This window comes from Mustela nigripes, chromosome 15 (genome assembly GCF_022355385.1).
Source record: "Mustela nigripes isolate SB6536 chromosome 15, MUSNIG.SB6536, whole genome shotgun sequence".
Taxonomy (NCBI): Eukaryota; Metazoa; Chordata; class Mammalia; order Carnivora; family Mustelidae; genus Mustela; species Mustela nigripes.
In genome coordinates, this window is record NC_081571.1 from 73,362,548 (window position 1) to 73,374,652 (window position 12,105).

Here is a 12,105-nt window from a genome sequence, read left to right on the forward strand (position 1 = left end):
TTCTGATCTCAACAAGCAACACGTGCCATGCTTTTATGGAGGATTCTCTCGTTGTTCCTGGATCCCAAGTGCCTGCATGTGAAGTCCCTTGGGGGTGGTCTGAAACCTGTGCCTGGTAGGGTGCTGGACAGGAACTCGAGACCCCCGTCTAGGATGTGCTCACTCCAAGGCACTGGTTACAACCCAGAGTCCCCCAGGGACAGGGGGACATCATACGATGGAAGTGAATTCTCTCACAGTTTTGGAGCCCAGAGGTCTGCACCAAGGAGCCGGGCAGGGGGAGGCTCCCTCGGAAGGGTCTAGGAGACCAACTGCTCCACACCTTTCTTGTTGCTTCTGGGCTTGCCAGCAATCTTCATCAGTCTTTGGTTCGCAAACACATGGCTCCAGTTTCCACCTCTGATTTCACGAGGGGTTCTCCTGTGTCTGTGTCATCTCTTGTTCCTAAAAGGACACCAGTCATTGGATTGGGAGCCTAATTAACATGGTCTTTTTTTAACTTGACTATCTGCAAAGGTCCTGTTTGCAAATTTGGTCCCATTCATGGGTCGGAGAGGCTAGTGTCTGCTTAGGGCCATGAAAGAAGAATCAGTTTCAGGCTTTCCTGGGCTTGTAGATGGCCGTCTTCTCCTGGTGTCTTTTCATAGCATCCTCCCACTGTGCATATCTGTCTCTGGGTCCTATTTCCTCTTTTTATAAGGGTATTAGTCATATTGGATTAACACCCACCCTAAGTCGATCACTTCTATAAAGACCCTTTCCCTATATGCTGTCACATTCTGAAGTAATAGGAATTAGGACTTCAATATAAGAATTTTGAGGGGGGGCGCCTGGGTGGCTCAGTGGGTTAAGCCGCTGCCTTCGGCTCAGGTCATGATCTCAGGGTCCTGGGATCGAGTCCCGCATGGGGCTCTCTGCTCAGCAGGGAGCCTGCTTCCTTCTCTCTCTCTCTCTGCCTGCCTCTCAGTGTACTTGTAATTTCTCTCTGTCAAATAAATAAATAAGAAAGAAAATGGGTTAAGAAATTAAAAAAAAAAAGAATTTTGAGGGAACATAATTCAACCTATAATAGGACGTTAGGACTTCAACATATCTCGCATGGGGGGTGGAGGGGATCACAAGTCAATCCTTAACACTGACCGAAAACATTTTCTTTGTTACTTTCAGATTTCATGAGAAACAAAACAAATAAGCAAAGGGGGAAAAAGAGAGAAAGAGAGAGAAACCAAGAAACAGACTCTTAACTGTAGAGAACAAGCTGATGGTTCCCGGAGGGCGGGGGTGTGGGGGGTGGGTGAGACAGATGGCGGGGATGGAGTGAGCTTGGGATGAGCACTGGATGATGCAAGAATTGCTGAATCACTATACTGCACACCTGAAACTAATAGTACATTGATACAAATTAATAGTAACTCAAACTAAAATAAAAACAAAAGGTTTCATGAAGGTCAAGAATATAAACACAGGATGGGGCGCCTGGGTGGCTCAGTGGGTTAAAGCCTCTGCCTTCAGCTCGGGTCAGATCCCAGGGTCCTGGGATGGATCCCGCGTCGGGCTCTCTGCTCAGTGGGGAGCCTGCTTCCCTTCCTCTCTCTCTGCCTGCCTCTCTACCTACTTGTGATCTCTCTCTCTGTCAAATAAATAAATAAAAATCTTAAAAAAAAAAAAAGAATATAAACACAGGGACATCTGGGTGGCGGAGTCAGTTAAGCATCTGCCTTCTGCTCAGGTCGTGATCCCTGGGTCCTGGGATCCATGCTCTCCCTCTGTTCATGTTCTGTCTCTTGCTTTCTCTGTCTCAAATAAATAAATAAAATCTTAAAAACAAAAAAAGGATAGAAACTCAAAAAATCATGTGTACTTTATGTATAACCCAGTTGTCATATTTCCCCCTTGTTATTCAAGCATCCTAAAATATGATATTTTTATTTTTCTGAATCATTGACCATAAAATCAGAAACAATATTATGGCTTTACTTATGGGACTTCTGAATTTACAACACTTGTGTTTTTAGTTCCTATGGTCAAGTTTAGATGCCTTTTTTTTTTTTTTTTAAGGATGTGTTTGTTTACTTGACAGAGAGAGAGAGCACAAGTAGGCAGAGCGGCAGGCAGAGGGAGAGGGAGAAGCAGGCTCCCCACTGAGCAGGGAGCCCAGTATAGGGCTCAATCCCAGGATCCCGGGATCATGACATGAGCTGAAGGCAGACGCCTAACCGACTGAGCCACCCAAGAGCCCCTAGATTCTTTTTTCAGGTAAGTATTTATTTTGAATTGGAAATTATGTACCCTTAAGTGTTGTTTTGTGTGAAGCAAATGAGTCATTAATAACACAATAAATAAACTGTACAGTGATTAAGAATGTGGGCTCTGGTGTCAGACTGTGTAGGTTTGCATCACTCTGTAACTTCTTAGCTCTGTGACCTTAGGCTAGTTATTTCATTTCTCTGAGTTTTCAGTCCTCCATCTGTAACAGGGAGATGAAACCAGTACTACAATTTTGAAGCACTTCCCACAGCATTTGCTCACAGTAAACAGTATTAATATTAGCTATTATTTTGTCTGAAGTATTAGTTTATATATAGTAATTCTGAGAACAGAAAGACATAATAGAAGTGAAATTTCATATTATTTCTCTAGGTAAAAATCTTACACTTTTCCAGAAAATAATGCTAATGTTTTTAAAATTACAGACTAAAACCTGTTCTTTTCTCTTTATCTTTCAGAATGTAATTTTATATTACCAAAATAAAACTATTATTTAAACTTCTATGGGAAAAGTTTTAAATGATATATTATGGTTTTTTGAAAAATAGGTAATCTAATGTAGTAAAAATTCAAATGTCATAAAGGAAATAGGAGTAAAAACCAAGTCTCCTCTCCCTTACCCCTAATTCTCTGGTTATATTTCCAGAGGCAGCCACTGTTACCACTGTCTTATATTTCTAGGTGTAGCATTGCCAGGTCAAAAAAAAGTAAATGCATGTGAAAATTTGTATCATTTTTAGATTGTCCTCCAAAGAGAATGGACCAATTTACTCTCCTACCACTGTCAGTTCCTCCATCAGCATCAGGGCATTAATAGATTTTTTGAATTTTTCTGATCTTATAAGTGTCAACAGGATCTCATTAAACTTTGAATTTCATTTTACTTGTTAGGATATGACTGAGCATCTTATCATTTATTTATGAATTATTTATATTTCCTTTATTACAAAGTACTCAAATAATTTGCCCATTTTTCTATTTAAATAATTACTTTTAAGTAATGAACTATGTTTTAAAATAATAATGATAAACTGTATTAACTCTTTATATATTAAGGAATCTAAAGTTGGTTTTGGTGGGGGAGAGGGGTTTTTCCTTATTAGTCATTTGTGATTGATTTTGATATGGTATTCTTTTTTTTTTTTTGTCTTGCAGAAATTTAAGAAGTATTTTTTGGTTGAATCTATGAATAAGGTAGAAACCTATTGCAGTTGTTCAAGTAGGAGGGCCTGCTGGCTTGGGCTGGAGTGATGATGTCAGTGGATGTGGTGATGAGTGGTAGGTTTGCGAGTACAAGAATTGTGAAGATAGAGCTTGGCAGATACAGCAAATATGGCGGCGGGGCTGGGGTGGGGTGGATATGGTGAGGGGAAGAGATGTTGACTCTGAGGCTTTGGCCTGAGTAACTGGATGGACAGTGATGCTGCATACTGAGACGGACAAGATTGTATGGGGAGCCGGTCTCTAACCAGTTTTGGAAACATGCTTTCACATGCCTCATTTCGTAACATGATACACATTCAAGTCTTGTCCGTTCATCGTCCTCTGAGGTTCTTCCCGTCAAAGTGAAATGCTGAGTCAAACTATATACTTGGCGAGTCTGAAACAGTCATCACCGTGCTGCATATTTTCACAGGTACTGACTTAGAGACCCAGAGCACTAACATAATACCTGCGATGTCATCGCCTCACCCAGTGTCTGCTTGTCCTTTCCGCTGGGGACCTCAGCACACACTGTGCAATACGTACATACAAACATACACACATACATAGACATACTCTGTGTCTCGGGTTGATTTAAATGTGTTTGACTGGTTTTCCCTGAATTCACAGGCATTTAACCAACAAGTCGAGTCAGTTTAGCAACTTGGCCGGTAACCCAATAGCAAAATAAAACAAAACAAAACAAAAATCAAAATCAGACTGGTTTGGGCATGTCCAGAGGGCCATGGCCTGTGAGCTCAGTTGATGGGGGCAGGGTAGAGGGTTGGTTTTTTTCAGAGACTTTGAAAACATAAAAATTCCACATGGATGATTAACACTTCTATGCCACATGATGGGTGTCGGCATACAATGGGAAGAAAATGTCATTGAAAGGAAGAAAACAGAACAATCTCCTCTGGGAATTTAAGCCAATCTCAAGGAAATCTCTGAGAGTCTTTTAATTTGTCTTTTTCATGTATCACTCTGACAGTAAAATTAGTGCATGGCATTATTAGACACAAGAAAGAGCAGCCGCCAACTAAGAATCGGATTCAAGTTCATTTACCTGAAAGAGTAACAGAGAGTTCAAGGTTGCATGACTCTTAAGTATAGGTGTTCAGGGCCCAAAGGAAGAAGTGAAACTGGGAACCTTCACAGAGGGCAGGGGACTAGACTTAGGGAGGAAAAGACAAGCGAGTGCAGCCAGGCAGAGAAGCAGCGTGGGGAGGCGCAGGAAATAGGTAAGGTTTTAGAAATGTGCCTGATGCTCAAAGATCAAAGAGATGGGCTTGGCTGGAACACAGAATGCACGTGCATGTGCCACAGGTGATGAGGTTGGAGATGGACCTTGATTAACAGGCCAACTGCCTATCGAGAAAGATTAGAGCGAGAGTTTTAGATTGAAGAGCTCCAAAGGTTAGGGCAAGAGATTTATTTATTTACTTACTTACTTACTTACTTACGGGATGGGGGAAGGGCAGAAGGAGAGAGAGAATTTCAAGCGACTCCTTGCTGAGTCCAGTGCCCGACATGGGGTTCGATCTCACATCCCTGAGATCATGACCTGAGCCAAAATCGAGTGTCAGATGCTTAACTAACTAAGCTACACAGGTAACCCAGGGCAAGAGTTTTAGAATGAAGAGCTTCTGTGTTTAGGTGAGAGGGGAAACCAAGGAAGAGAAGGTCTCCAAGGAAAACAGCTCCCCAAAAACTTTTGTTTGGGGGGAGACTATAATCCTTTAAATTGATCATGTAAAAACAGACCAAAAAAAAAAAAAAAAAAAAAGAACCCAGTTTCCTCAAAAGCAACTCCACATTGGGTAGGAAAAGAAAGGAGAGCCATTCAAAGGAAGGAAAACCACTCAAGATTATTCTGGTTATGGAGAATGGCAATGATCTCGAGTGGTTTCATCATAACCAAGGAGAACATCGGGGATCAACAGTAATGTAATTGGACCTGAGGTCACCAACTCCAGATGGTGAGGACAGAGCCATTCCAGTTATTTCAATCACTTTGAAACCAGTGTCAGGAAGGATGAACTAGTACACCAAGTTTAGGGTCTACAAAGGTGTCATGGGTTGGTCCTCTAGAAGGAGATTCCGAGATGGAGTCTGGGGGACAAGCTATGTCTGACACCTGTTCCAAGGAGAAAAAAATCGGGTCAGGTGGAAGGGAAGGGAGAAGTTGAAATGCAATGTAGACCCATCAAAACCTTGGCGTTGGCCACCCTGACAGGTGGCTCTGGAGTGAATGCCGCCCATTAGAGTTGTCTTACATTGAGCCAAAATGACAGGGACTTTATTGTCACATTACTCATCACTGGCTGGGAGCTGCCCAGGAAGGGTGTGACATCAAGTGAGGTAAGGTGACCTTCTGTGCTGGGGACAGACTCTAACAGAAGCTGCTTGCTGACTCTGCTTCCCACATCTGGGCATCAAGTCCTTCCTTGAAGTGGTAGAAGGAGGCTTTGACTCTCCCTGTTTAGCACAAAGGGGTGACCAAGCTCAAACTCACATTAATGAGAATATACTTCTCTTTTGTGCATATAATAAAATCAGTAATGCCCGGGATCATTGAGTACAACAGTCAAGAAAGAATCTTTGAGCCATTCCACGGTGCAACTTAGTCAGTTTAAGTAGCATGGAAAGAGGAACCAGGGGGCAGAAAGAGTGGTACTTCCCCTGTACGAAGCTGGTGGACATCTGCTTGGTGATCAAGGGCGAGGGGACATGCGCGGAGTATTAGATCGTAAATGTTTCTTCCAATTTCTACTCATAAAACCACTGCTGCGAGACTTCTCTGGGACTTATCATTCAGTTTGACATTAACTATGGAGAAGACATACAGGATGTCATGAGATCCTTTAAGAATGTAGCAACCAGCACCTACTTCACCCTTATGGAAAATTACACAGGTTATAGGTCAGCCTTTTGGGCTAAAGGTGAACATCTTTCTGCTTCTAAGACTAATGCTTACTTTGATGAGTGTGTCTGCTTATTCACCTTAAGAAAGGAAATCATTGCATTGATCACTGGTTGAAAATGGAGGTCCCAATACAAGAGTCAGCATCCACCAGCCCCATCCCTCTGCAGCCAGAATCCTCCTCCAGATGGTAAGTGGTGGGCCCCTAGGCAGGCAGTCCTGACAGAAGAGTTTGGTATAATGAAAATAAGATTTGGTCTTTGTCCCTGGTTTCTGGCACAGAGCTTCAGAAACCTTTGGAATTTCCTGAGAGCTCGGTGTGCCCTTGCTATGCTCATGACGTGACTGGGGTAGGTGTGGGAGCTAGACAGCTCCAGAATGGGGGCTGCCACTGGAAAACGCAAGCAGAGGATTAGACAGTTAGAACTTTGAGCTGGGGAGGGGAGAAGGGCTCACTGACGATCACCAATAGTCAATGACGTAATCGATTGTGCCTACAGAGGAAAACCTTGATTTAAAAAACTCTGAACACAAAGGTGTAGAGGATCTTCCTGGATGGTGAGCAATTTACATAACAGCTGGGAGGCATCTCCCAACTCTACAGGGACAGAAGCTCCTGCACTCTGGACCCCTCTAGACTTCACCCCGTGTACCCCATTCACCTGGTTGCTTACTGGAATCCTTTATACTAAAATGGTAATTACAAGTCTAGTACTTCCCTGAGCTCTGTGAGTTGTTCTAGTACATTAGCAAACATGAGGGGGGATTGTGAGAAACCCTGAATTTGTAGCTGAGTTGGACATAAATTCAAGTGGGCCCCCCAAGACCTCAAGCTGGTGTCTGAAGTGGAAGCAGTCTTGTAGGACCGAGCCCTTCTTAATGTGTGGGGTCTGTGCTAACTCTAGGTGTCAGAAATGACTTGTAGGACACTCAGCTGGTGTTGGGAAACACAAAGGGCCAGAGGAAGAGCGAGGTGATGTAGACGACGACGGAGGGGGAACCGAGTGGGGCACCATCGTTCTGAAATCCTATGCTTGTAATGCAATGGAGGGGAAGAAGCCATTTTGATGAAGTCCTACACTTACTACTTAAGTAAGAGAGCTGTCCACATCCAGTGTCCACTGGCCCCTGGTGCTAAGCCAGGAGGTGATCAGGAGAGGAAGAGGAAGTTTCCTGGCTGTCTTGATGGGAAGAGGGAATGAATTTAGGTAGAGAGGAGGCTGAAGGGAACAAAATGTCCACAGTCTGTGGATTTGCTTTCCAGTATGGACCCCCTTGGGTGGGCATACCCCTCCTGCTCTCGGTGTCCATGGGTTGGGAGGGGCTGACCTCGTCACAGGGCTCCTGATCGAAGCCAAAGACTGGTTCAGAGCGGGGCCACTACCTATGCTCGGCAAATCAGAATCAGGAAGCCTCAAGCCAGAAATGTTGCTCACACTACTGGGGGCGATACGCTCTCCTTGACTCAGGGCTTGCTAAGTTAGGAAGACACAAGCCTAAAATTGTGGGTGTCTTGACTCCAGCAGAGGTAAGCTTAACCTACCGAAGAGTAAAACCAGCAGAGAGGAAAGAGGAGTGGAGAGGTGTGTTTGTGTGTGAGGGGGAGACAGGCAGGGAGAGACAGAGACATGAAGAAGTACAGAGAGACACACCGAGAGACACGGATGGCCCCTCTGCAAGGGTTTGTGTGAGGGTAGTTTGTCCTAGGAAGTAACCCCCAGGCAAGAGCAAGCAACTAAGAAGACTGAAATCAGGGAGAAGGCAGAACCAACTGGAAGCTGTTCTACTGGTCATATTCGTGACCAACTGAGGCTGATCCCGCTGTGAGCTTCTAAGCAGCCACACTGACCACCTTGGAGTCATTTATAAGGTGGGAGCATTTATCCAGGCTCCAGTTTCCCGCTGGATCAAAGGATGGCCCATGAGGGGCTAACTTCTCTTCCCCACCTTTCTTCGGACTCTGGAGAAGCAGAAGCAGGAGCTAGCTAGCTGGTTGGTCAACAGATGGACAGATTTGTTTTAAGGAGCCAGCTCACGGCACTGTAGAGACTTAGCGGATCTGAAAGCTGGCGAGGTAGGCTGGCGTGGAGACTTGGGAAGGGGGCCCCTACAGGACCACCAGCTGGCAGAACTCCCTCTTACACGGAGCAGAGTCCGCCTTTTTCCCCTGAAGCTTTCAGCGGACTGGAGGAGCGTCACCCCCATTAGGGAGAACGATGAGCTTTCCTCAAAGTCCACTGCTTCCCATGTTCCTTGCATCAGACAACACCTTCATGGAAACATTCGGAATAACGTTTGATCAAGTATCAGGGACTATGGTGTCGCACCAAACTGACATAGAAAATGACCCCTGGCACGGCCCACGCTTTCAGGTTGCACATACCTGAGTGCTAAGGAGACATATTCAGAGCAGAAAACGAGAAGCGCTGGGGGGAGCTGAGGCAGGGGCTGCCAGTTCTCAGCTGCGGGAAGCCAGCTGGTTTCTGGGGCAATGGCTGCGGAGGTCATGGACAGCTGCGATGTCGGGCCAAGTTCATGAGGCCTCCCGGATAACCGCACAGGATGCTTTCTTTTTCACCACTGAAGGATAAAAAAAAGGTGTTCGAACTGAAATAAATAGCTCCCTTTGTCTAACTTTACATTTAGAAACTAAAAGGTAGCCTGTATACCAACAGTTGTTCCATAAAATAAGGGAAATAACTGCGCATTTTCTAATGACATTTTTGAGAAAAAACAATCAGTTATTTTTAGTAAAACTGGGTTACCCCTTAAAAAAAAACAAAAACACAACACTGAAATTTTAACCAGTTAGCTTTACTCATTTGATGTGATGTGAGGAAAAAAAAATATGTTTCCCTCAGCAAATATTCTCCCAAATTGGATGGATGGGAAAAAACAAAACCAAAACTTCTTACTTTTACAATTAAAAGGCATCAACTTCTTTCCTAGAGATAGAGGAAATTCCAGAATTCTTGGGATTATCTCCCCTAGGACGGGGAAGCGAACCCTCTCTAGAAACTCCAAGTGGCTCTAGCCTATGCTGATGAAGCTTTGGTATAGATACAGGTTCACTAATCCCTCATCCGAAATCCTATTTTGAGGGATGGAGGGGATTTTTTTTTTTTTTTTAAAGATTTTATTTACTTGAGAGAGAGAGAGAGCGCACGTGAGGGAGAGAATGTCCAAGCAGACTCCTGCTGAGCATGGAGCCCAACATGGGGCTTGATTCCGGGACCCACTGGACCTGAGCTGAAACCAAGGGTTGGATGCTCAAAGGACTGAGCCAACCACGAGCCCCAGGACAGAGGGGATTTATTTAGGCTTTTCAATAAACTCAGCCAATCTATAAAATCAAAGATGCTTAAGATTTATGTAACACATGATGTTTTTCGTTTTTTGGGAGGGTTTTTTGTTTTGTCTTTAAGGAAGGAGATCATTTAAAAATATTTAGTGCTTGATTCTACTTACATGAGGTACCTAGAATAGTCAAATTCACAGAGACACACAGTTGAATGGTGGGTGCCAGGTTGCTCCCTAGTGGGAGGGAGAAATGCAGAGTTACTGGTTAATGGGTATACAGGGTCTGGGCTGATGAAAATGTCGTGGGGGTGGATGGTGGTGATGGTTGAAGAACCATCCACCAATGTACTTACTGCCACTAAATTGTATACCTAGAAATGATTAATATGTAAATTTTATGTCATCTATATTTTCCCACAATAAAAGAAATATTTACTGCAGAAACTTAGCCATAATGAGTGAGCAAGGGGTTAAACCACCTCCTTGGTGATGACCAGACAGTGAACTTGGTGATTAGGCCTGACTATAAAAATCAACAGTTTCAAGGAGTATTGCCGTGGCTTGCATGATAAAATAGAAATCCATTTTCTGACTTGCAGACAGAATAACTAAGAATGTGATTAAGAGAATGCTTTCAAGGGCAAGAGGTCAAAAATTTGGCCTGTGCCCTATGTTAGCAGTGGGAAGCATGGGGCAGGAAAAGAATTCTTCTCACGAGCAGGAATTCACTACAATTTTTCTTTAAAAGCCACTTTAAAAAAAATAATGGATAGTCATGATCTAATGAAAAAAAATACTGGGTTTTGTTTTTGTTGTTATAGGTACAATCCACAAAAAATACATTCCTTGATTTTATTAATTGTCACCCCTCCCCTATGTGTTATCATTCGATTAATATACACTGATTCTTTTAACTACCAATGTATTGTGTTTCTTCTTCAAGTAAACTCTACACCCAATGTGGGGCTCATACCCTGACCCTGAGATCAAGTGTCTTGTGTCTACCCACTGAGCCAGCCAGGCGCCCCACTACCAATGTACTTTTTAATGAGAGCCTTCTTAAATCAGGGGCCCCTGGGTGGCCTAGTTAGTTAAGCATCCAACTCTTGATTTCACCTCAAGTCATAATCTCAGGATTTTAGGATTGGCCCCACGTTGGCCCTGCACTCAGCGTAAAATCTGCTTGGGATTCTCTCTCTCTCTGCTTGCCTGCTCTCACTCTCTCTCTCTCAAAATAAATAAAATATACATATATTTTAAAAGCCTTTTTTAACCAAAAAAATATGAAATTCCTAAACATGGGCCTACCTAAATGGGAAAGTTTATATTGCACTTGCTCTGATAATTGATTTTATTTTATTTTTTAAAATATTTTTTAAAAAGTATTTTATTTATTTATTTGAGAAAGAGAGAGAGATTGAGCAAGCATGAGCAGTGCGGAGGGGCAAATAGAGAGGGAGAAGCATGGGGCTTGAACCCAGGACCCGGGATCATGACCTGAGCCGAAGGCAGATGACTGAGCCACCCAGGTGCCCCTGATAATTTATTTTAATTTGGCAACTCCTACATGGCAAGTTAATGAGTTATTAATTTATACCTACAGTAGTCAAATATAAAAGTTATAAAATAGCTAAGCAAACTGAAAATAAATGTTATTTATATAGAAATATCTACATGACAATTACATGACATAATACATGAAAAGTTATTAACACAGAATCTAAAACATAGTGTTACAAGTGAAAGTTTTTTTTTTTTAAGATTTTTATTTATTTATTTGACAGACAGAGATCACAAGTAGGCAGAGAGGCAGGCAGAGAGAGAGAGAGGAGGAAGCAGGCTCCCCACTGAGCAGAGAGCCAGATGTGGGGCTCGATCCCAGGACTCTGGGATCACGACCCGAGCCAAAGGCAGAGGCTTTAACCCACTGAGCCACCCAGGCGCCCTGTGAAAGTTGTTTTCTGTTGACAAATATTGATATCATTAACTTGCTTCATTTTAAGTCCATGTAAATCCTTACTGTATTTTCCCTAGGTAAAAGTCATCTTCCTAGGCTGTATGGGGAACAGAAAGTTGAAGGAGATACATAGAGCATTAAGAGAAACATCACTTCTTCTAGGGTCACAGAAAAAACAAAGAAGGTAAGTAACGAAGTACGTGGCAGAAGGGAGGGTCCCCAAGAGTTAGGGAGATTCAGACAGGTCAGGAGAATTTCCACAGAGGAAGAGGCCTTTTTCCTGGACCTTGAGCGATAGATAGGATTTCCCCTGGTGAATGTGAGAGAGGGTGGTGAGGTTCATTCTCGAAGGAGGGAGGAGGGAGAGCACAGAGGCAGCCGGTGAGGAGTGAGCACAGAGAGAGCGTTATCAGGTATATTTGAACACAGGACGTGGCAGGAGAGCTCCTGGAGC

At 43.5% G+C, this 12,105-nt stretch overlaps 1 long non-coding RNA gene across 5 annotated transcripts in view; it reads right to left on the minus strand.

Moving 5' to 3' along the window:
* LOC132002888 (uncharacterized) overlaps positions 1-12,105 on the minus strand; it is a 47,108-nt gene that overhangs the window by 18,667 nt on the left and 16,336 nt on the right. For 3 of the 5 annotated variants that reach the window (XR_009400060.1, XR_009400064.1, XR_009400063.1), the window contains one exon: positions 8,778-8,974. This is a non-coding gene — a long non-coding RNA (uncharacterized LOC132002888). Of the gene's footprint in view, positions 1-322; positions 986-8,777; positions 8,975-9,862; positions 9,929-12,105 lie in introns of all 5 variants that reach the window. The other 2 variants (XR_009400061.1, XR_009400062.1) reach the window with 2 other exon arrangements.